Source organism: Petromyzon marinus, unplaced genomic scaffold (assembly GCF_048934315.1).
Source record: "Petromyzon marinus isolate PM22_M1 ecotype Great Lakes invasive population unplaced genomic scaffold, UKy_Petmar_22M1.pri1.0 PM_G_Scaffold_76, whole genome shotgun sequence".
In the NCBI taxonomy this organism is placed as follows: domain Eukaryota; kingdom Metazoa; phylum Chordata; class Hyperoartia; order Petromyzontiformes; family Petromyzontidae; genus Petromyzon; species Petromyzon marinus.
Window position 1 is genome coordinate 53,863 of NW_027423031.1, and position 23,591 is coordinate 77,453.

General features: G+C 52.7%; 1 pseudogene; it reads left to right on the top strand.

Moving 5' to 3' along the window:
- Window positions 1-23,591, top strand: part of LOC142920780 (putative RNA-binding protein 46 pseudogene) — a 28,143-nt pseudogene continuing 4,552 nt past the window's right edge.

The following is a 23,591-nucleotide window of genomic DNA, read 5'->3' on the forward strand; positions in this document are numbered from 1 at the left end:
CATTCACCCCTTCCTCGCCCGCTGCTCGCGTTGGTTTCGCCCACACGACCCTCTCCCTCCACCACCAAAGTGTCGCGTTTTGGCGGGAGAAGGCGGCTGTGTGTTCTGAGGAGACTAACAACCACCACCACCACAACATCTATAATCATAAGTATAACTACTACTATAATAACAATAACATCTACAATCGTAACTATAACTACTATAATAACAACAACATCTACAATCATAACTATAACACTAATAATAACATCAACAACTTACAACAGCAATTATATAAACAGTTACAATAGTAATAAAAACATGAACTGCTATAATAACTAATACTGTAACATCAACAACTACGACTATAATAAAACAAAAACGTGAACGAGAGCGGGCGACACAACAAGGAGGGCGGTGAGTGAGAGAGTGGAGCCGACCTCTCGCCCTCACAGCCTGAGGCCCACAAAGACGCGCGGGCTCTGTCAGCCTCACGCAGCCCGTCAGGGAGACTACACGGGGAGACATTTGTGTTGTGTCTGTGTGTGTGTCTCTGTCTGTGTGTGTCTCTGTGTGTGTATCTGTGTGTGTATCTGTGTGTGTATCTGTGTGTGTGTCTGTGTGTGTCTCTGTGTTGTGTCTCTGTGTGTGTGTCTGTGTGTGTGTCTCTGTGTGTGTGTCTCTGTGTGTCTGTGTGTCTCTGTGTGTGTGTCTCTGTGTGTGTGTCTCTGTGTGTGGGTGTGTGTGTGTCTCTGTGTCTGTGTGTGTGTCTGTGTGTATCTGTGTGAGTCTGTGTGTGTGTGTGTCTCTGTGTGTGTGTCTCTGTGTGTGTGTGTGTCTCTGTGTCTGTGTGTGTATCTGTGTGAGTCTCTGTGTGTGTCTCTGTGTGTGTGTGTCTCTGTGTGTGTGTCTCTTTGTCCGGCAAAACAACCCCCTACCTCCTCGCGGTGCCGGACGGGCAACTCTGTCGTGGACAGCGCTGTGGGGGGAGATCCAATTTTGATTGGCTCCTCCCCTCATGGCATATGTATCCACCACAGGGGCTAAACGGGGGCTCTGGACGGGTGCGAGGGGCTGGTAACCCCTCCACCTTCAATTAATTACCACGAAACTACGAATTAAACTTAAATATGTAACAACTAAGCTTGTGCCGGAGGCCCCGGGGGGCCAGGCGTCTATGACGTCTCCTGGCCAAACCCCAATTGGCGGAGCCAGGAGATTGAATACCTACCCTCGGGGCTACTCCAGAAACAACGAAAAGCCACTACGGTTGGCCACGTGGAATGTTCGAACGCTCACTGCAGAGGAGAGGCTGCCACTCCTCTGTCGGGAGCTGGACCGGTACCGCCTGGATCTATGCGGCATTCAGGAGGTCCGGTGGACCGGCTCTGGCTCCTGCCACCATGAGGGGTGGACAGTCCTCTACTCGGGGCAGCAGACTGCCAAACAACAGGGTGTGGGTCTTCTTTTGAACAAAAGAATGAAGGGGGCGTGGGAGCGTGGCGGTGAGGTGTGGGAAGCTGTAAGCCCCAGGCTACTTTGGGCTCGCCTTCCCATCAACCGGAGGCGAGGAATGGTGGTCGTGGTTACTTATGCCCCCACCGAAGATGAACATCCGTGGAGGGATGCAGGCAAAGCCGATGAGTCAGATGCCTTCTATGACCTCCTGTCACAGGTGCTGGCTAAAGTGGCCCCTCGGGATAGAGTCATCATGTTGGGTGACTTCAATGCCCGAGTTGGTCATGATACTGGCACCTGGCCTGGAGTGATTGGAGGGCATGGGCCAGATCAGCTCAATAACAACGGTAGGAGGCTGCTAGATTTTTGTGCAGCCCATGGGCTTGTAATTACCAACACGCTGTTCCGGCATCGGCGCATCCACACAACATCATGGATGCATGCCGGGTCCAAGCAAGAACATCTGCTGGACTACATAGTGACGGACCAGCGAATGCGAGCCCATGTCCTTGACACCAGGACCTACCGTGGAGCTGATCTGCCCTCTGACCATCGACTAGTCATCTGTAAGATGCGCCTGCCATTCTTCCACTCCGGTGGTGGGTGTACACCCAGGACCCCATTCCAACCTAAAGTGGCCTGGTCTCAGTTATCTGATGAAAGTTGCAAGCGAGAATTTCATCATCGCTTGCGGCTGGGATTGGCATCGACCCCGACTCCTCCTGATGTCGAGGGTAAATGGGCGAGGTTTAGGACTGTGACTCATGCTGCTGCAATGGCTGCTTTGGGTACGCGGTCCAGACCTCCCCAGACACCCTGGATGACAGAGGAGTTGTTCACGATGGTTGAGAAAAAGCGACAGGCCCACTGTCATCGGCTACAGAGTCCCACGTCAGAGAATGAGGAGGCTTACCGCAGCCTTCGCTCGGAGGTTCGGAGAGCCGTGAGGCGCTGCAAGGATGGGTGGTGGTCGCGGGTTGCTGAGGAGATGGAGTCTGCCTCAGTGGCCCGTGATCACAAATCTCTATTTAACTCCATCAAAAAAGTAACCTGCAGCGCCACACCTATTACCATCATTAGGGGAAAAAACGGCGATCCAATTTCCGACCCCCAGGAACAGGTTCGCAGATTTGCTGAGCATTTCTGTGAGGTCCTGGGGGAGGGAAAATCCCTCAGCCAGGAAAACATCGTGGCACAAAGTGAGGATGACCCTGCTGAGGCTGCGGTGCCTCAAATATTGGATGAAGTCACCCCCTGTGAGTGGCTGGCTGAGGTGCCATCTGCTGAGGAAGTATTGAAGGCGATCCGGAGTCTGAGACCAGGAAAGGCAGCGGGCAGAGATGATCTTCCAAGCGAAATGCTGAGGGAGGGTGGCGTTTGTGCACAGACTGCCCTATATGACATCATAACAACAGTCTGGACCACTGGACGGGTTCCGCAGGATTGGAAGGATGCCCTGGTGGTCCCCCTTTTTAAGAAGGGGGACCGCACAGACTGTAACAACTACAGGGGCATCTCACTCCTCAGTGTGCCGGGAAAGGTCCTGGCAAGGATTATTCAGCATCGCCTTGCCAGGCACGCTGAGGAGAGGCTTGCGGAGCCCCAATGCGGTTTCAGGAAAGGGCGGTCCTGCACAGATGCCATATTTTCTGTCCGTCTGCTACAGCAGAGGTGTAGGGAATTCCAACAAGACCTACATCTCTGCTTTATTGACCTGGTCAAGGCCTATGATACCATCAGTAGGCCGGGGCTCTGGGTCGTTCTTCATGCTTTTGGAGTACCTGACCCTCTGCTCACGATCATTAAGGACCTTCATAATGGTGAGCGGGCCCGGGTAAAACTACGTGGCCGGGAGTCAGAGCCATTCCCTGTACACCTTGGGGTGCGACAGGGATGTCCTCTGGCTCCCACATTATTTAACATCTATTTTGACCACGTAGTTCGTGAAGCCTTCAATAGCTGTACCGGGGGAATCTCCATATGGTACAGATATAATGGGAGGCTAATCGATGCCCGGGTGCGGTCAAGGGATGGCTCCCTATTGCTCAACCACGTTATGTATGCTGATGACTTGGTAATAGCTGCTCAGTCAGAGGAGGAGTTGGAGACGCTGCTGCTGAGACTGGAGCGTGCCACTAAGAGGTGGGGCCTTACCATCAGCCCCACCAAAACCAAGCACCTGCCTGGGTATTTTGTACCATCGGACACTCCACCCCCACAACTCCCAATCGGTGATGGGGCAGTTGTGGAGAGAGTGGAGAGTTTCCCATACCTGGGCAGTGTGCTTATGACTGGCACCAGTTTAACAGCAGAGGTCTCACTCCGAATCAGTCGAGCGGCAATATCTTTTCATCGGTTGCGTAACGCTGTGTGGAAGCTACCTGGTCTGTCGCTCCGCACTAAGCTTCAGGTCTTCTCGGCCACGGTCATTCCCTCCCTTCTCTACGCTTGCGAAACGTGGACCCCCCTAATGGAACATCTTCGCCGGTTAGAAACATTTAGGCTGGCCTGCCTACGATCCATCCTGGGTTTAACCAGACTGGATTGTGTGAGGAGCTCACAAATCCTTGAAAGATCTGGGCAGGGTCCCATCGGTGAGCTCCTCCGGCAGGCAAGGCTGCGATGGCTGGGTCATGTAGCCCGCATGCCCAGCCACCGCATGCCGAAACAGCTTTTGTTTGGCCGGATTGAGGGGGCTAAGCGGGCGCGGCACGGGCTAGAGAAGAGATGGAGTGATGTGGTACAGGAGGACGTGGAGCTGAGTGGACTTGCCGATGACTGGTACCAGCGGTGTCAAGATCGGCCTCTGTGGAGGAGGCTCGTGAAGGATGCTACTGGGCAGTTGGAGGCAGTCGCCCTCCAACAACAACGGAGGGCGGAGGAGCGACGCTCACAACAGCGAGCGGAGCGCCGGGTGGCTAAAGCACAGCAGGTTGGCACAGTAGGGGGCACAGGTGGTGCATCAGCCAGTCATCTCAGTCAGTCGACCCGTGGCACCTGGGTCTGCCCCGTGACCTCCTGCCAGCGGGCGTTCGACACTTCACGTGGCCTCAGGGTGCACATAGCCTGGCACAAGCGTCGTGGTGACGTCACCGCCACTTAGTGGCGAATGGCGGTTGTTGTTGTTGTTGTTGTGTCTCTGTGTGTGTGTGTTCTGTGTGTGTGTCTCTGTGTGTGTGTGTCTGTGTGTGTGTCTGTGTGTTGTGTGTGTGTCTCTGTGTGTGTGTGTCTCTGTGTGTGTAAGCCTCACGCAGCCCGTCAGGGAGACTACACGGGGAGACATTTGTGTTGTGTCTGTCTGTGTGTGTGTCTGTGTGTATTGTGTCTGTGTGTGTGTCTCTGTGTGTGTGTGTCTCTGTGTGTGTGTCTGTAAGCCTCGCGCAGCCCGTCAGGGAGACTACACGGGGAGACATTTGTGTTGTGTCTGTCTCTGTGTGCGCGTCTCAGTGTGTGTGTGTCTGTGTGTGTTGTGTGTCGCTGTGTGTGTGTCTCTGTGTGTGTGTGTCTCTGTGTGTGTTGTGTCTGTGACTTCAATGCCCGAGTTGGTCATGATACTGGCACCTGGTCTGGAGTGATTGGAGGGCATGGGCCAGATCAGCTCAATAACAACGGTAGGAGGCTGCTAGATTTTTGTGCAGCCCATGGGCTTGTAATTACCAACACGCTGTTCCGGCATCAGCGCATCCACACAACATCATGGATGCATGCCGGGTCCAAGCAAGAACATCTGCTGGACTACATAGTGACGGACCAGTGGATGCGAGCCCATGTCCTTGACACCAGGACCTACCGTGGAGCTGATCTGCCCTCTGACCATCGACTAGTCATCTGTAAGATGCGCCTGCCATTCTTCCACTCCGGTGGTGGGTGTACACCCAGGACCCCATTCCGACCTGAAGTGGCCTGGTCTCAGTTATCTGATGAAAGTTGCAAGCGAGAATTTCATCATCGCTTGCGGCTGGGATTGGCATCGTCCCCGACTCCTGATGTCGAGGGTAAATGGGCGAGGTTTAGGACTGTGACTCATGCAGCTGTAATGGCTGCTTTGGGTACGCGGTCCAGACCTCCCCAGAGACCCTGGCTGACAGAGGAGGTGTTCAGGATGGTTGAGAAAAAGCGACAGGCCCACTGCCATCGGCTACAGAATCCCACGTCAGAGAATGAGGAGGCTTACCGCAGCCTTCGCTCGGAGGTTCGGAGAGCCGTGAGGCGCTGCAAGGATGGGTGGTGGTCGCGGGTTGCTGAGGAGATGGAGTCTGCCTCAGTGGACCGTGATCACAAATCTCTATTTAACTCCATCAAAAAAGTAACCTGCAGCGCCACACCTATTACCATCATTAGGGGAAAAAACGGTGATCCAATCTCCGACCCCCAGGAACAGGTTTGCAGATTTGCTGAGCATTTCTGTGAGGTCCTGGGGGAGGGAAAATCCCTCAGCCAGGAAAACATCGTGGCACAAAGTGAGGATGACCCTGCTGAGGCTGCGGTGCCTCATATTGGAAGAAGTCACCCCCTGTGAGTGGCTGGCTGAGGTGCCATCTGTTGAGGAAGTACTGAAGGCGATCCGGAGTCTGAGACCAGGAAAGGCAGCGGGCAGAGATGATCTCCCAAGCGAAATGCTGAGGGAGGGTGGCGTTTGTGCACAGACTGCCCTATATGACATCATAACAACAGTCTGGACCACTGGACGGGTTCCGCAGGATTGGAAGGATGCCCTGGTGGTCCCCCTTTTTGAGAAGGGGGACCGCACAGACTGTAACAACTACAGGGGCATCTCACTGCTCAGTGTGCCGGGAAAGGTCCTGGCAAGGATTATTCAGCATCGCCTTGCCAGGCACGCTGAGGAGAGGCTTGCGGAGCCCCAATGCGGTTTCAGGAAAGGGCGGTCCTGCACAGATGCCATATTTTCTGTCCGTCTGCTACAGCAGAGGTGTAGGGAATTCCAACAAGACCTACATCTCTGCTTTATTGACCTGGTCAAGGCCTATGATACCATCAGTAGGCCTGGGCTCTGGGTCGTTCTTCGTGCTTTTGGAGTACCTGACCCTCTGCTCACGATCATTAAGGACCTTCATGATGGTGAGCGGGCTGAGACTGGAGCGTGCCACTAAGAGGTGGGGCCTTACCATCAACCCCACCAAAACTAAGCACCTGCCTGGGTATTTTGTACCATCGGACACTCCACCCCCACAACTCCCGATCGGTGATGGGGCAGTTGTGGAGAGAGTGGAGAGTTTCCCATACCTGGGCAGTGTGCTTATGACTGGCTCCAGTTTAACAGCAGAGGTCTCACTCCGAATCAGTCGAGCGGCAATATCTTTTCATCGGTTGCGTAACGCTGTGTGGAAGCTACCTGGTCTGTCGCTCCGCACTAAGCTTCAGGTCTTCTCGGCCACGGTCATTCCCTCCCTTCTCTACGCTTGCGAAACGTGGACCCCCTTAATGAAGCATCTTCGCCGGTTAGAAACATTCAGGCTGGCCTGCCTATGATCCATCCTGGGTTTAACCAGACTGGATTGTGTGAGGAGCTCACAAATCCTTGAAAGATCTGGGCAGGGTCCCATCGGTGAGCTCCTCCGGCGGGCAAGGCTGCGATGGCTGGGTCATGTAGCCCGCATGCCCAGCCACCGCATGCCGAAACAGCTTTTGTTCGGCCGGATTGAGGGGGCTAAGCGGGCGCGGCACGGGCTAGAGAAGAGATGGAGTGATGTGGTACAGGAGGACGTGAAGCTGAGTGGACTTGCCGATGACTGGTACAAGCGGTGTCAAGTTCTGCCTCTGTGGAGGAGGCTCGTGAAGGACGCTATTGGGCAGTTGGAGGTAGTCGCCCTCCAACAACAACGGAGGGCGGAGGAGCGACGCTCAGAACAACGAGCGGAGCGCCGGGTGGCTAAAGCACAGCAGGTTGGCACAGTAGGGGGCACAGGTGGTGCATCAGCCAGTCATCTCAGTCAGTCGACCCGTGGCACCTGGGTCTGCCCCGTGACCTCCTGCCAGCGGGCGTTCGACACTTCACGTGGCCTCAGGGTGCACATAGCCTGGCACAAGCGTCGTGGTGACGTCACCGCCACTTAGTGGCGAATGGCGGTTGTTGTTGTGTGCGTGCGTGTGTACTGCGCGTGTGTGTGTGTACTGTGCGTATGTGTCGTGCGTGTGTGGGTACCGTGTGTGTGTACTGTGTGTGTGTACTGTGCGTGTGTACTGTGTGTGTGTGCACTGTGCGTGTGTGTGTGTACTGTGTGTGTGTACTGTGCGTGTGTGTGTGTAGTGTGTGTGTGTAACGTGTGTGGCGGTAGTCTAGCGGTTAGTGCGCTGCTCTACGAACATAACGACCCGAGTTTGATTCCCGCTCACAGCCAACACCCAGTGACGATTATTTGAACCGGTTCTGGGCCTCCCCTAGGTCGACTCAGCCTCAAGTGAGTACCCGGTGCGGTGTGCAAACATCATTACTGGGGAGACAAAGGCGGTCGGGCACGGTGCTGGCTACCCATTCCCTTCGCGTGCCGCGCCGGCCTTCATAGGTGGAGCTGATACTTGCTAACAGCACTTGCCCCAACAGTCTGTTAAGGCTACACGGGGGATCTTTGTCTTTGTATCACCACCCAGGAGTCACGGAGCTTTTGAGGCTCCGAGCCACGTGGGGATCCACAACAGCGTGAGGCGGTGCCACTCACAGGTGAGACTCGGGGATATGTGATTTCTAATCGATAGCCATCCGTCAGTTAACCCATCGCAACTGCTGAGTCTGTCACGCGACTTCCTCCTTCCAGCGAGCCTTTGACGCTTCACGTGGCCTCAAAGTGTACACAGTGTGTACGTATACACAATAATGTCCACGTTGTTGCTGAGTTCATGCACTCAAGGGAGGGGCAATGGAAAATGAATCTAAATCAACTTAAACTCCATCCCCGTGACCTCTTCGGCATGAAGTGGCAGCTAGTGGTGTCATGTCACCAAGGTATTCAGCCCTCCCCCGTCCACAGCGCTCTTGAGCGTGACGTCACCTCCGCTTGGGTCACTGCCGATATCAATCCAGTGGCAATCCTTATTTGGGCAAAGCTACGCCCAGTGACTGGCGGCTCATTAACATAATGTATCCGTTAAAGCCGTCGAGAGTTTATTGCGACGGGTTCAGCAGCCACGCCCCCAACGCTCGACATATGGGCCGAACCATTAACATAATTTATTCAGTACAGAGCCGCTCATTGTGGAAGGGGCGTGTCTCTTACCCCGGGAGTGACGTCATGTTACTTGCTTACCCGCGTGATGTCGCTAGGTAACAGGAGGCTGCCTATCCGCGCTTGCACTGAAATCCGAGGTGAGAAATTCTCATGGTGATCGTGGTTGTTGTTTACCAAGGTAGAGCCTCTCTCTCTCGTAGGGATGTCAGTTGAGTAGCAGCGAGCATGGGAATCGACGTCCAAGTTGGAACTTTACAACGCGGGGCCTAGCCACCCAGGGCCTTGCCTCCTGCCCTCGCCTGATTGCATTCACTTTAATTATCTCGCTTAAGTTTAATTTGTCTTCACCCGGCTCGCCACTTTGTAACTTTGTTTTATTGTAAATATTCACGCAGTTTTTATTTTCTTTTGTTAGCAGGCCAAGCCCGCTTGAGCTGCTATACCGCTCTTGTTATCAGAAGCGACCTGCCCACAACAACACAAGGTGAGGCTTTGTCAACGTGTGTGAATGTTTTGACTTAAAACTTTGGTGACTGCAGGAATTAATATTCTTGGTTCTTTCGGTAAAGTCACGTAGATAAAAAATGTAATAAAAATAACAGATAATCATTTTTTTTTTACAATGAAGCAAAAAAACCCCACAATGTTTCTATGGCAACATTAATGTTGAAAATGCGAGGGCTTACAGGAATATTTATGACATTTGCCCTCTCATTGCGTGCCATGACAGTGCTGTTTGCACAGTCACACATAGTCACTGTAAGATGTTTTTCTTGGTCGTGTTTTTGTTTTGTTGCTTGCTGTGGTTGCACCCGATTCAAGAGCCGAATGGCTCACGGGACTATAACCAAAATAAATCAAACTGAAAATAAAAAAACTGAAACCGCGTGATGGATTTTGGGAAAGTTTTTCACTGCATCTCCAAATATATATAAAAGGCAAAGTTGTGATTGTGTGTGTTGTCTGTTCAAAATGTTTAGCGTACTTCGCGACATGCAACAAACTGGAAATTTGCCATGTGGGTACTTTCCAGACTGTACACCGTACAAACATTGGAAGTAAAACTTTGTGGGAAAAGTCCACGATGTTTTTTGTATTTACCGAACAGCTTCAACGGAGGCGGATGGATCGTTGCGCAAAAGACGGTGATGGCTTGTTGAGTCTCCAGGGGGGGGGTTCCTGTATCAGTAGATGGGTCGTGGCTGCTGATTATGAAAGAGAAACCAATCCCACGGGGTCAGCACTGCACTCTGTCGGCAGGGTTACCAAGGCAGTGGAAATATATCTGGTCCAGTTTTTTATGGAGATCAAAGGTCAAAGGTCGCGTCATGGGTGACCTATAATGTTTGCCGCCGCTGCTGCTGCTGCTGCACTCTCCTCTGCTCTCGTGACCCCCCTCCCCGCCAGCCTGCTCCTCGTCAGAAGAGGGGACGGTCGCCGTGACTGAGCGCCCCTTCGTCAGGTCTGATGGGCGTGGCGTCGCTTACGTTGGGGCCATTCGTGGTGTGCTGCACTGCGTGGCGGCGTGCGCTGCGTGGTGCGCGCTGCGTGCCGGGGCGGAAGCGGCAGCAAGCCCCCAGCTGTGACTGTAAATCGAGCCGCGTGGTGATATCATACCAAAAAAATAAGCCACTGAAAGAACCCAGGCTTGGTTATTTTTTTCACATAGGAACATTCAACAGAAGCGACGGTGAGCTCCTCGGGTTAGGTCTGCCGTCCGTTGGTGTCGGCAGCTGCAACAAATATTCTCCTGAATTGTTACAAAGGAGATTGTGAATAAACAAGGCCTGATTAATTATTCTTGCGACCGTGAAGGGTCGTTAGCCCCTGCTTCTTTGGACAGGTCTCAATGTTGCGTTTTATAAGAGGCGTCCAGAGCAAATCTCAGAGCAGAATGATATATAGGGTTGAGCTTAATGAACGATGTATTGGGAGGCACAATGATAAATAATATCGCAGTAATCAAATTAAGACATTACGGTAACCCTTACCAACTCTAAATGGAGTGTAGCTGGGAAACAATGTTTGTGTCTAAAGAGAGACAGTTTTTTATTTTTTCAGTCTTCCCAGCGTGGTCATTGGATTATTAAAAACAACATTTAGGGAGTCTGTATATTTTTCATGGAAGCCTGATTGTTTGGGATGTAACAGCTTATTTTCTGAAAGTTAACCAATTTGCGTATTTAGTAAATGTTCAGGTAGTTTTAACAATGGTGATAATATCGTAGTCTATTTTGGATTCATACAGCGCCCTTTCCAGGCCACTTTACAACGTGAGCTGACGGCAGTTAGTAAGGACGGTGACTGAATGGGAACGGAGCCGATGTCCGGGGTAGCAAAGGTGGAACAAAGTGGAAGTGTAATGGCGAGTGAGGGTGTCCGATCGGTGCCGCAGCGTGGACGAGCGAGGTGCGGGGCACGTGCGTGAAGCGGTGACACGTGCGTGGGTGAGAGGAGGCGAAGGGTGATCGTGGCAGAGGTCTGGCGGCAGGATAGTTGAGCTTTTCGATTTAAAGCTTTCGTGACTGCAAGGATTCATCTTCTTTGGTTCTTTCGGTAAAGTCACCACCACCACCACCACGTAGAATGAGAATAAAATAATAAATTGTTAAAATAAAATAACGCGATAATATTCTCACGACGTTTCGGCCACAACACAAGCTTCCCAGTGTGGTCATTGTCCTCCAGACAGTCTCGTCCCTTCACCTGATGAAGGCCGCTTGTGTTGTGGCCGAAACGTCGTGAGAATATTATTGTGTTATTGTATTTTATAAATTTATTATTTTATTCTCATTCTACGTGGTGACTTTACCGAGAGAACCAAAGAAGATAGTTGAGCTTATGGAGGTGCACAGCGTAGGGCTGGGGAGGGAATGTGGTCTGGTGCACATAGAAAGTCACGTGGAAGCCGGGTCAGGAATTGGAGTTGGAGGAGGAGGGAGGAGGAGGAGGATTGCAAGTGGGTTTGAGGTTCGGGTGGAGGCACCGGTGTAGGGGTGGAGGCAGCGGAAGAGAGGAAGCAGTCGAGAAGAGGAGGGACGTGAGGGCCGCGTGAAAGGTGTCAAGTGAGAGTCCCGTGGTGGAGGAGTTTCTTCTGCGCTGCAACTGGGCTAGAAGGGGGAAAGAAGAGAAGCAAGGAGGTGAAGGAAGGGTGAGGAAATGGAAATATTCACATCGAAGGGACACATTTAAAGAAATATTGGCCGATTTTAATGTTGAGGATAATTTGTAGGCGCTCTTTTGCGAAGGTGGCGAACAAATTCAGTTGTTCATTCAACAGGGTAACTGAGGCTTCTGCAATGGACAAATTAAATATACGGGTTAGGGGCCTGAAAATGAAGTCACCCACAGCGATTAAAGCAAAAGGCAGGTAATTTATCAGCTCCAGAACTATTTATTCTTGGTTCTTTCGGTAAAGTCACATTGAAGGGAAACAATAAAATAATAAAATATATATAAAACAATAAAAATTCTCACGACGTTTCGACCGCAACACAAGCAGTCATCATCAGGTGTGAAAACCACAGCAATAAAATTTGAAAAAAAAAACACTTTCCTAAAAGTCATATTTATTAAGTGCGCCACCACCGAACAGATTTTATCCATCCTACAAGTATCGTCGCCCAATGTAAACATTGAGTCTTCATGTTGTTCTTCATAGGAGATATGGAACTGCATCCTGGTCCTGACTCACTACTACAAATGTTCTTGCCGTTGATTGTGTTGCAGTCGAAACGTCGTGATAATTTTATTGTTTTATATATATTGTATTATTTTATTGTTTCCCTTCAACATGGTGACTTTACCGAAAGAACCAAGAATATGAATCACTGCAGTCACTGCAGCTTTACATCAAAGCTCCAGAACTGTTGAAGGAATGGAGCTCTGTAATGGTCTGAAAATGAGCCGCATCGAATTGATTGTTGATGGTTATGAACGCTTTGTTTTGGATCTGTTGAGCCCACGGGAGATGGTTACTTGCTACTGCAACGTATTATCTCCACACATATAAAAGGCAAAGTTGTGATTGTGTGTGTCTGTTCAAAATGTTTAGCGTACTTCCAGACATGCAACAAACTTTACATTTGCCATGTGGGTACTTTCCAGACTGTACACCGTGCAACAATTATAAAAATACACTTTTTTTTTTAGGCGGGGGGGGGAGCTCAAAAATGCATTTAATTTTTGCAAGGCAAGTGAGCTGTGACGTCAAATTAGCGCGCTGTCTGTGTGTGTGTGTCTGTGTGTGTGGGGAGCGGTAGTGTAGCGGTTAGCGCGCTGCGCTATGAACCTGGCGACCCGGGTTCGATTCCCGCTCACGGCCAACGCCAGTGACGATTATCTGAACCGTTCCCGGGCCTCCCCTAGGTTGACTCAGCCTCAAATGAGTACCTGGTGCGGTGTGTAAACATTGCCACTAGGGAGACAAAGGCGGTCGGGCGTGGTGCTGGCCACCCACCCCCTCGTGTACCGTTCCGGCCTTCATAGGTACTCGCTAACAGCACTTGCCCCTACAGTCTGTTAAGGCTATATGGGGGATCTTTGTTTCTTTGTTATGTGTCTGTGGAGGAGTTGGAGGAGTTGGAGACGCTGCTGCTGAGACTGGAGCGTGCCACTAAGAGGTGGGGCCTTACCATCAGCCCCACCAAAACTAAGCACCTGCCTGGGTATTTTGTACCATCGGACACTCCACCCCCACAACTCCCAATCGGTGATGGGGCAGTTGTGGAGAGAGTGGAGAGTTTCCCATACCAGGGTAGTGTGCTTATGACTGGCTCCAGTTTAACAGCAGAGGTCTCACTCCGAATCAGTCGAGCGGCAATATCTTTTCATCGGTTGCGTAACGCGGTGTGGAAGCTACCTGGTCTGTCACTCCGCACTAAGCTTCAGGTCTTCTCGGCCACGGTCATTCCCTCCCTTCTCTATGCTTGCGAAACGTGGACCCCCCTAATGGAACATCTTCGCCGGTTAGAAACATTTAGGCTGGCCTGCCTACGATCCATCCTGGGTTTAACCAGACTGGATTATGTGAGGAGCCCACAAATCCTTGAAAGATCTGGGCAAGGTCCCATCGGTGAGCTCCTCCGGCGGGCAAGGCTGCGATGGCTGGGTCATGTAGCCCGCATGCCCAGCCAACGCATGCCGAAACAGCTTTTGTTCGGCCGGATTGAGGGGGCTAAGCGGGCGCGGCACGGGCTAGAGAAGAGATGGAGTGATGTGGTACAGGAGGACGTGGAGCTGAGTGGACTTGCCGATGACTGGTACCAGCGGTGTCAAGATCGGCCTCTGTGGAGGAGGCTCGTGAAGGATGCTACTGGGCAGTTGGAGGCAGTCGCCCTCCAACAACAACGGAGGGCGGAGGAGCGACGCTCAGAACAACGAGCGGAGCGCCGGGTGGCTAAAGCACAGCAGGTTGGCACAGTAGGGGGCACAGGTGGTGCATCAGCCAGTCATCTCAGTCAGTCGACCCATGGCACCTGGGTCTGCCCCGTGACCTCCTGCCAGCGGGCGTTCGACACTTCACGTGGCCTCAGGGTGCACACAGCCTGGCACAAGCGTCGTGGTGACATCACCGCCACTTAGTGGCGAATGGCGGTTGTTGTTGTCTGTGTGTGTGTGTCTGTGTGCGCATGTGTGTATGTGTGTCTGTGTGTGTGTCTGTGTGCGCATGTGTGTATGTGTGTCTGTGTGTGTGTCTGTGTGTGTGTGAGTGTGTGTGTGTATGTAGTGGTTAGCGCTACGCCGCGCTACGAACCCGGCGACCCGAGTTCGATTCCCGCTCCCGGCCACCACCGGTGACGATTATTTCAATCGCTCCTGGGCCTCCCCTAGGTCGACTCGGCCTCAAACGAGTAACTGGTGTGGTGTGTGAGCATCGCCACTGGGGAGACAAAGGAGGCCGGGCGTGGTGGATCCAAGTCCCGGGCTAAGCTGGGCAGTAACAGCTAGTCATCAATTATTTCGGTAAAGTCACCACGTAGAAGGGAAGCAATAAAATAATAAAAAAATAAAAAATATTTTTTATATATAAAAATAAAATTGTATTGTTTTATATTTGTATTATTTTATTGCTTCCCTTCTACGTGGTGACTTTACCGAAAGAATCAAGAATATAGTCTATAGGCTCTACATAGCCTCAGTAGATACTATCTATATACTATATACTATCTATATACATAGCCTCTAGAGAGGCTAAGTAAATAGATAGTATCGACTGCAGGTCGACATTAAATGTCGATGCTGTGTGTGTGTCGATGCTAGCGAGCACCGCTGATGACAGTCTACACAGCGACATGCGAACTGGCTGCGTGACGATGTTAACGAGGCAACGCTCGTTGACAGCACTTGCCCCAACAGCCTGTGCAGGCTATACAGGGACCTTTGCCTTTGTATTTGCTTGTATGTGTGTGAGAGCGGAGCGGTGGCGCAGCGGTTAGCGCCGCGCTACGAACACGTCTACACGGGTTCGTTTCCCGCTCACTGCCAACACCACCGCTGACGATTCTCTGAACCGGTCATGGGCCTCCCCTAGGTCGACTCAGCCTCAAATGAGTACCTGGTGCGGTGTGTAAACATCGCCACTAGGGAGACAAAGGCGGCCGGGCGTGGTGCTGGCCACCCACCCCCTCGTGTACCGTTCCGGCCTTCGTAGGTGCTGCTCGCTATCAGCACTTGCCCCAGCAGTCTGTTAAAGCTACACGGGGGATCTTTGTCTTATTGCCTCGTGCCATTGTAACGGAGTGTGTCAGACTTTCACCCGCGGATCCAATGTACTCACTTTTTGTTTGGGGGGTCTAATTAAATCGCTCCACGTCACCCACAGAATTTGTAATTCGCAAAACGGACGTGATTGTGGAACACACACGTGTCGCCCGTCACGTGTCAGCAAAGCTCTTCACAACTCGGGCAGCTTTGTCAGAAAACTAAACACTCAACAACATTTGTCAAGTGGCCCTGCCCTGGGACGAGAACACACACGCGGTTAAAATATAGATGCGTCTAAACATGTAATAGGCAACGTTTCGTCCACGTGCTACGATGAAGGGTCACTGCCCGAAACGTCGCCTTTCATACATGTTATTGCTATTGCAAGGCCACCGTGCTGTTCACTAATGATTTGCGTGTCTTTGGTTATCACAGTCGCGTGCCATTTGGCAACGATAGACATTTTGCCCCTGACAATTAATTACAACAATAACAAAAACGCGGCTTGATCACAAGGCGCTACAAATTGCGGCGGGCTGCTCTACGAATAATTAGGCAACGTGACTGCAATTCGTGATCTGACTTGACAGGAACGCGTTAACTCCGCCACGTAATGTAATCACACGGCGCGTTCGGGGACTCCGTGAGAGAAAACAAACATAAATCCCGTGCCGAAGGAAATCTCTTGCCAAAACGGTGTACAGTAGAGTACAGTCATCGTTACGTTACTTTAGATATATAGAGTCTCACACACTTACCGGCTTCAAGAGGTAACACAAACTCAACACATTCGCAAATAACGCAGTTGCATTTTAGGCGTTTTCAGCACAGCGAGAGGGCCCATCACGCCACCTGGTGGCATCATGGCGAGAGGGCACATCACGCCACCTGGTGGCATCACGGCGAGAGGGCCCATCACGCCGCCAAGTGGCATCACGGCACGAACACCCTGGTGCACGTCTCCTGCTCCATGCGAACTTTGCACGACGTCGGGGCCTGCAAACGCCCGACCAGATCTTCCACACGCACAGACAAAGATCCCCCACCGTGTAGCCTCAACGGGCCGTAGGGGCGAGTGCCGTTAGCGAGCAGCAGCACCTACGAAGGCCGGCACTGTGGCACACGAGCGGGTGGGTGTCGAGCACCGCGCCCGGCCGCCGCGCCGGGTGCTCGTTTGAGGCCGAGTCGACCTAGGGGAGGCCCGGGACCGGTCCGGATAATCGTCACCGGTGCTTTTGCCCGCGAGCGGGAATCGAACCCGCGTCGCCGGGTTCGTAGCGCGGCGTAGCACCGACCGCTGCACCGCCGCTCCCCACAACACACAAACATGTACACACATACACACACATGTACACACACTCACAGACACACGCACACACGTACACAGACACACACGCGTACACACTCACACGTACACACACGCACACGTACACAGACACACACTCACACGTATACAAACACACTCACGTACACACACACACGCACATACACACGTACACACGTACACACTCTCTCTTCATGTGGTCGCGTGGATTTTTCCCTCCGGGTTGGTAGCGGCGGCGTAGCGCCGACCGCTGCACCGCCGCTCCAAACACCGACGCGATCGCGTTGACAAACCTCGCCTGGTCTACGGGAGGTCGTGGGTTCAACAACCCCTAACCCTCGTGACACTTGCGGCTCCTCCAGGTTTTCCTCTTCGCATTTAGATTCAACGTCGCGATATCGGGGAGCAATTGGGGCCGCGGTGGGTGTCCACGCGGCAATGATGAGCGGTCGCGGTCTGAGCTTGGCTGCGTTTCACTCCAGCGCTGTCCTCGTGACAGTACGGTCCCTTCACCTGATGAAGGCTGCTTGTGTTGTGGCCGAAACGTCGTGATTTTTGTTTTATTTTTTTAACCTACGTGACTTTACCGAATAGAACCAAAGAGTGTGGATCCTTGCAGTCACAAAAGCTTCAAATCTAGGTTTACCAGATACCCAACCGATACCAGCGGCTGGACAAATGGCTACACCCGCACGTTTGGCCACGTACGGCGCGTAAGAAGTTCACCGTACAAAGCCACTCGCAACAGAGACGAATAAATTAGCAAGGGGGCCCTTGAAAGTGCGCGGCCCGTAGCTGCACACGTAGCAGCTACTTTTGCTACTCCGGCACCTCACCGCGCTCGTTCGCCGCTGCGTCCGTCTCGATGGCAAAGCCTAAACGGAAAAAAATGTAAACGAGCATCTCTTCGACTCGATTCGAAGCTTTCGTGACTGCAGGAATTATTACTCTTTGGTGTTTTCGGTAAAGTCACGTATAAATGAGAAATAATAAAATGACATAATAGCGTACGACGTTTCGGTTGCAACACAAGCAGCCATCATCAGGTACAGAAGAGCTACATTTACGAGAGAGGGGAGACACATAACCTCAGATGCATACACAGACACCCAAGTAGGGGGAACTAATACAGATACAACAGGGGACACAGAGAGAGAATCACACCAAACAGGGTTTAGCAAAATTTGGAAACCATGTAAAGCAACACAGACGGTCGGTCAAAACACAATTAACGCATAGTCTGGTTGATTACGCTATTTCAAAGATTGCTAAATTGCAAGTTAAGTATGAAATTTTAAAATACAGACCGCACACACACACATAGACATCCAAGCAAAGCGAACCAGCACAGAGTGAAGTCGCCTTAAATAGGCAGAGAAGGTAAGGTTAAAATGCGTGCGTAGCACATCACCACCGTCGTCAACATCATCATCACGCAGAGCGGACACAATGGCGAATGATACGGGCAGCGATCCACCGCATTAAAACAATCACAACATTTTTGCCCATCATCATCATCATCACTGTGGCTAAATGTTAACTACCTCGCCTGGTATACAGGAGGTCGTGGAATCGATCCTGACCCTGACATCTGCTGTATATTTGTAGTTTGCGTCTCTCTCATCATCAGTGTGGCTAGGTGATGTTAACCCCTCACCTGGTATACATAATTTTGTCGGATTGATACTGACACCCGCTGTATTTTTGGAATTTGTGTTTCTCTCATCATCACCACGGTGGCTAGGAGATGTTAACTCCCTCACCTGGTATACAGGAAGTCGTGGGTTCGATCCCGACCCTGACGCCCGCTGCTGTATATTTGGGGTATGCGTGTTCTCCCCCTGGTTCTGTTGATATTTCTCCGCGTCCTCAGATTTTCCCCTCCACGTTTGAAGTCAACGTTTGCGCGTTTACAGTATCTGGCCGCTGCTTTACGTTCCCACGTGATGATAACAACGATAAGCCACTAAGTTGAGCTGTCATTTGTGACGGCCAGGGTCGTTTCTAAAAAAACGATCTAAACAGCAGCTCAGTGTGGCCTTACACCTGGTGAAATGAAACACATTGCTTCATGTGTTTAGTTTACTGTGTGAGGCCTTACACCGTTAGTGAAGACCTCGTTTTCAAGACAAATCACTTGATGTTCCTGGTACGAGTGAGCATAGTGGTGTGTGGGGGGGAATGGTAAATGTTTTATAGCAATTACTGCGATGAATAATCCATTAAAAAGAACGTTGTTGAATTACCTTTGATGACGAGACGATGGAGGTGGTTTTAGTGATGGCTGGGCCACGCAGTCCACATGCCCAGACAACGCATGCCCAGACACCGCATGCCCAGACACCGCATGCCCAGACACCGCATACCCAGACACCGCATGCCCAGACACCGCATGCCCAGACACCGCATGCCTAAACAGCTTTTGTTCGGCCGGATCGAGGGGGCTAAACGGGCGTGGCACGTGCTAGAGAAGAGATGGAGTGATGTGGTACAGGAGGACGTGGAGCTGAGTGGACTTGCCGATGACTGGTACCAGTGGTGTCAAGATCGGCCTCTGTGGAGGAGGCTCGTGAAGGATGCTACTGGGCAGTTGGAGGTAGTCGCCCTCCAACAACAACGGAGGGCGGAGGAGCGACGCTCACAACAACGAGCGGAGCGCCGGGTGGCTAAAGCACAGCAGGTTGGCACAGTAGGGGGCACAGGTGGTGCATCAGCCAGTCATCTCAGTCGACCCGTGGCACCTGCTGGGTCTGTCTGGTGACCTCCTGCCAGCGGGCGTTCGACACTTCACGTGGCCTCAAGGTGCACCTAGCCTGGCACAAGCGTTGCGGTGACGTCACCGCCAATTAGTGGCGAATGGCGGTCGTCGTCGTCGTCGTTATTGGCGAGGATTTGAGGAGGACGACCCTTCAGGAGATGCGGGCGTTTGACAATAACGCACGACCATCGTCGTTTAAGCACTCATAGAGACCCATAGACCACTACTCATAGAGACCCATAGACCACTACTCATAGAGACCCATAGACCACTACTCATAGAGACACATAGACCACTACTATTGGCGAGGATTTGAGGAGGACGACCCTTCAGGAGACAATAACGCACGGCCGTCGTCGTTTCAGCACTCCGGGCGGCGCTTTTTAGACGGACCTCACGTGGGACTCGCCTCGACCCAAGCCGCAGGAACGAGCGCACCGCAGGAAGTTCGCGCGAAGGAAACCCGGCCGTCGCCTCGCGAAGCTCGTAATCGCACGCGAAAGGTCATACTCGGATTGTAAAACGCCGCGGCTTGGCTCTCCGACACACACCACCGGCTAGGTCTTCTTTGGTTCTTTCGGTAAAGTCACCACCACGTAGAATGAGAATAAAATAATAAATCGACAAAATAAAACAACGCGATAAATCCTCACCGGCTGGCGCCGCACTCGTGCAGTGACATCGCGCCGCGTGCTGGCAGGGCGGAGGAACCGGGGTGAGGGTCACGACAAGACCTCGCGCGGAAGCCCCTGGAACCCTCCGGTAGGCTCGGGAAGGCGAGGCGCAGGCCGGGGGCCGAGTCGAACCGCGCTGAGAGCTCCGGGCTGCCGGTTCCAGGAGTGGACAAGTCTCTTTGTCTCGTCTCCTCGTCTCGTCCTCGCCGCCTTCGCCCGATTATCGCGCGGTCGACCGCCGTGGGCGCGGCGCGGAGAGGGCCGTGTCCGGGACGAGGCGTGCGGCAGCGGAGAGAGAGAGGGGGGGGGGCCCCCAGCGGTGGCGTGAGCTCGGCAACAACAACAACGACGACGACGACGACGACGAAGACTAAAGAGGGCGGAGCGGGCGCCTCCTGCGACCGCCTCATCTCCGGCCTGACCGCGCCGCGTGGTGCGACGCCGCGTGGTGCGACGCCGCGTGGTGCGACGCCGCGTGGTGCGACGCCGCGTGGTGCGACGCCGCGTGGTGCGACGCTGCGTGGTGCGACGCCGCGTGGTGCGACGCCGCGTGGTGCGACGCCGCGTGGCTTCGTTGACGCGTGAACGCGACGACGGTTTGTTGCGTGCGCGGACTGACGCGCAGGCGGGCGGAAAAAACATTTTACTTTTAGAGGCGAGGTGAAGACGCGACATGAAGGGCCGCGGCCCGGACGTTAACACGGGACGTCAACAACAACTTGCAATGCATCGCCACGGAGTTTGTACAAAGAAATCGCCGTATTTATAAGTTTTTTTAGACGCGGCCTTCGATGATTTTTAGACGCGACAGGGACGATGCGGAACGCACCACGGACACACGGGGGGGGGTTAACGACGTTTGTACGCTGCCCTTCGTGACGCGGAGAGAGCGGTAGGGATCGTGGGTCATGGCAGGAACCGGGGGGGTGGTGGGGGTAAGCGACTTGGAAGTTCATATTCTTAGCTCTTTCAGTAAAGTCACGTTGAAGGGAAACAATAAAATAATAAAATGTATGTAAAACAATAAAAATTATCACGACGTTTCGACCATAACACAAACGGTCGTCATCAGGTGTGTCGGTTTGAAGGCCGGAACGGTACACGAGGGGGTGTGTGGCCAGCACCACGCCCGACCGCCTTTGTCTCCCTAGTGGCGATGTTTACACACCGCACCAGGTACTCATTTGAGGCTGAGTCGACCTAGGGGAGGCCCGGGACCGGTTCAGATAATCGTCACTGGTGTTGACCGTGAGCAGGAGCAGCGTAGCGCTAACCACTACACTATCGCTCCCCACACACACGCCTGCACACACACCAGTACACACACACACACCAGTACACACACACGCCTGCACACACACACACCAGTACACACACACACACCAGTACACACACACCAGTACACACACACCAGTACACACACACCAGTACACACACCAGTACACACACACACCAGTACACACACACCAGTACACACACACACCAGTACACACACACACACACACCAGTTCACACACACACCAGTACACACACGCCTGCGCACACACACACACCAGTACACACACACACACCAGTACACACACACCAGTACACACACACACCAGTACACACACACACACCAGTACACACACACACCAGTACACACACCAGTACACACAAACACCAGTACACACACACACCTGTACACACACACACACCTGTACACACACACACACCAGTTCACACACACACCAGTACACACACACCTGTACACACACACACACCAGTACACACACACACCTGTACACACACACACCTGTACACACACACACCTGATGATGACCGTTTGTGTTATGGTCGAAACGTGAGAATTTTTATTGTTTTATATATATTTTATTATTTTATTGTTTCCCTTCAACGTGACTTTACCGAAAGAACTAAGAATATGAATGACTGCAGTCACGAAAGCTTTAAATACAAATTTAACTTGGAAGTTGACAAGTAGGAAGGAGAGCGATCTGTGTGTGTGTGCGCGTGTGTGCGTGTGTGCATGTGTGTGTGCGCGTGTGACACTTCACGTGGCCTCAAGGTGCACCTAGCCTGGCACAAGCGTCGTGGTGACGTCACCGCCACTTAGTGGCGAATGGCGGTTGTTGTTGCTGACAAAAACAACTCCCTACCTCCACGTGGTGCCGGACGGGCAACGTTGTCGTGGACAGTGCTGTGGGGTGGAGGGCCAATTCCAATCGGCCTCTTCTCTCAGGGCATTTGCGACCACCATAGCGGTTAATTAATTGAAGGTGGAGGGGCTGGTAACCCCTCCACCTTCAATTACTTAATTGAAGGTGGAGGGGTTACCCACTCACCCACCCACTCACCCAGACACTCACACATCCACCCACTCACCCAGTCGCCCACCCACTCACCCAGACACTCACCACCCACTCACTCACCCGCCCACACACATCCACCCACTCACCCAGTCGCCCACACACCCAGCCACTCACAACAATCGCCACTAATTGGCAGTGACGTCACCACGACGCATGTGCCAGGCTCACGTGGTTAGCAGTAATTAATTAATTAAGCCCCTCTCCACCTTCAATTAATTAACCCCTCCACCTTCAATTGATTACCACTAACCACGTGACCCTGGCACAAGCGTGGTGGTGACGTCACCGCCAATTAGTGGCGATTGTTGTGAGTGAGTAGCTGGGTGAGTGGCTGGGTGAGCGAGCAGGTGAGTGAGTGGGTGAGTGAGTGGGTGAGCGTGTGGGCAACTGGGTGAGTGGTTGGGTGAGTGGGTGGTGAGTGTGTGAGCGACTGGGTGAGTGAGTGTGTGGGTGAGTGGGTGAGTGAGTGAGTGTGTGAGGTGAGTGTGTGAGCGACTGGGTGAGCGACTAGGTGAGTGTGTGGGTAGATGAGTGGGTGGGTGACTGTGTGAGTGAGTGAGCAACTGGGTGAGCAACTGGGTGAGTGAGTGTGTGAGGTGAGTGTGTGGGCGACTGGGTGAGTGGGTGGGTGAGTGGGTGGTGAGTGTGTGAGCGACTGGGTGAGTGAGTGTGTGGGTGAGTGGGTGAGTGAGTGAGTGTGTGAGGTGAGTGTGTGAGCGACTGGGTGAGCGACTAGGTGAGTGTGTGGGTGGATGAGTGGGTGGGTTACTGTGTGAGTGAGTGAGCAACTGGGTGAGCAACTGGGTGAGTGAGTGGGTGTGTGAGTGTGTGTGCGACTGGGTGAGTGAGTGGGTTTGTGAGTGTGTGAGCGAATGGGTGAGTGTGTGAGTGAGGGAGCGACCGGGTGAGTGTGTGGGTGGGTGAGTGTGTAGATGAGTATGTGAGCGACTGGACGAGTGAGTGTATGAGTGGTTGGGTGAGTGTGTGGGTGGGTGAGTGGCTGAGTGAGTGGGTGAGCCAGCAGGTGAGTGATTGGGTGAGTGTCTGAGTGAGTGGGTGAGTAAATGGTTGGGTGAATGTGTGAGCGACTCGGTGAGTGAGTGGATGAGTGAGGAGGGGCACTGCGAGGTGGGG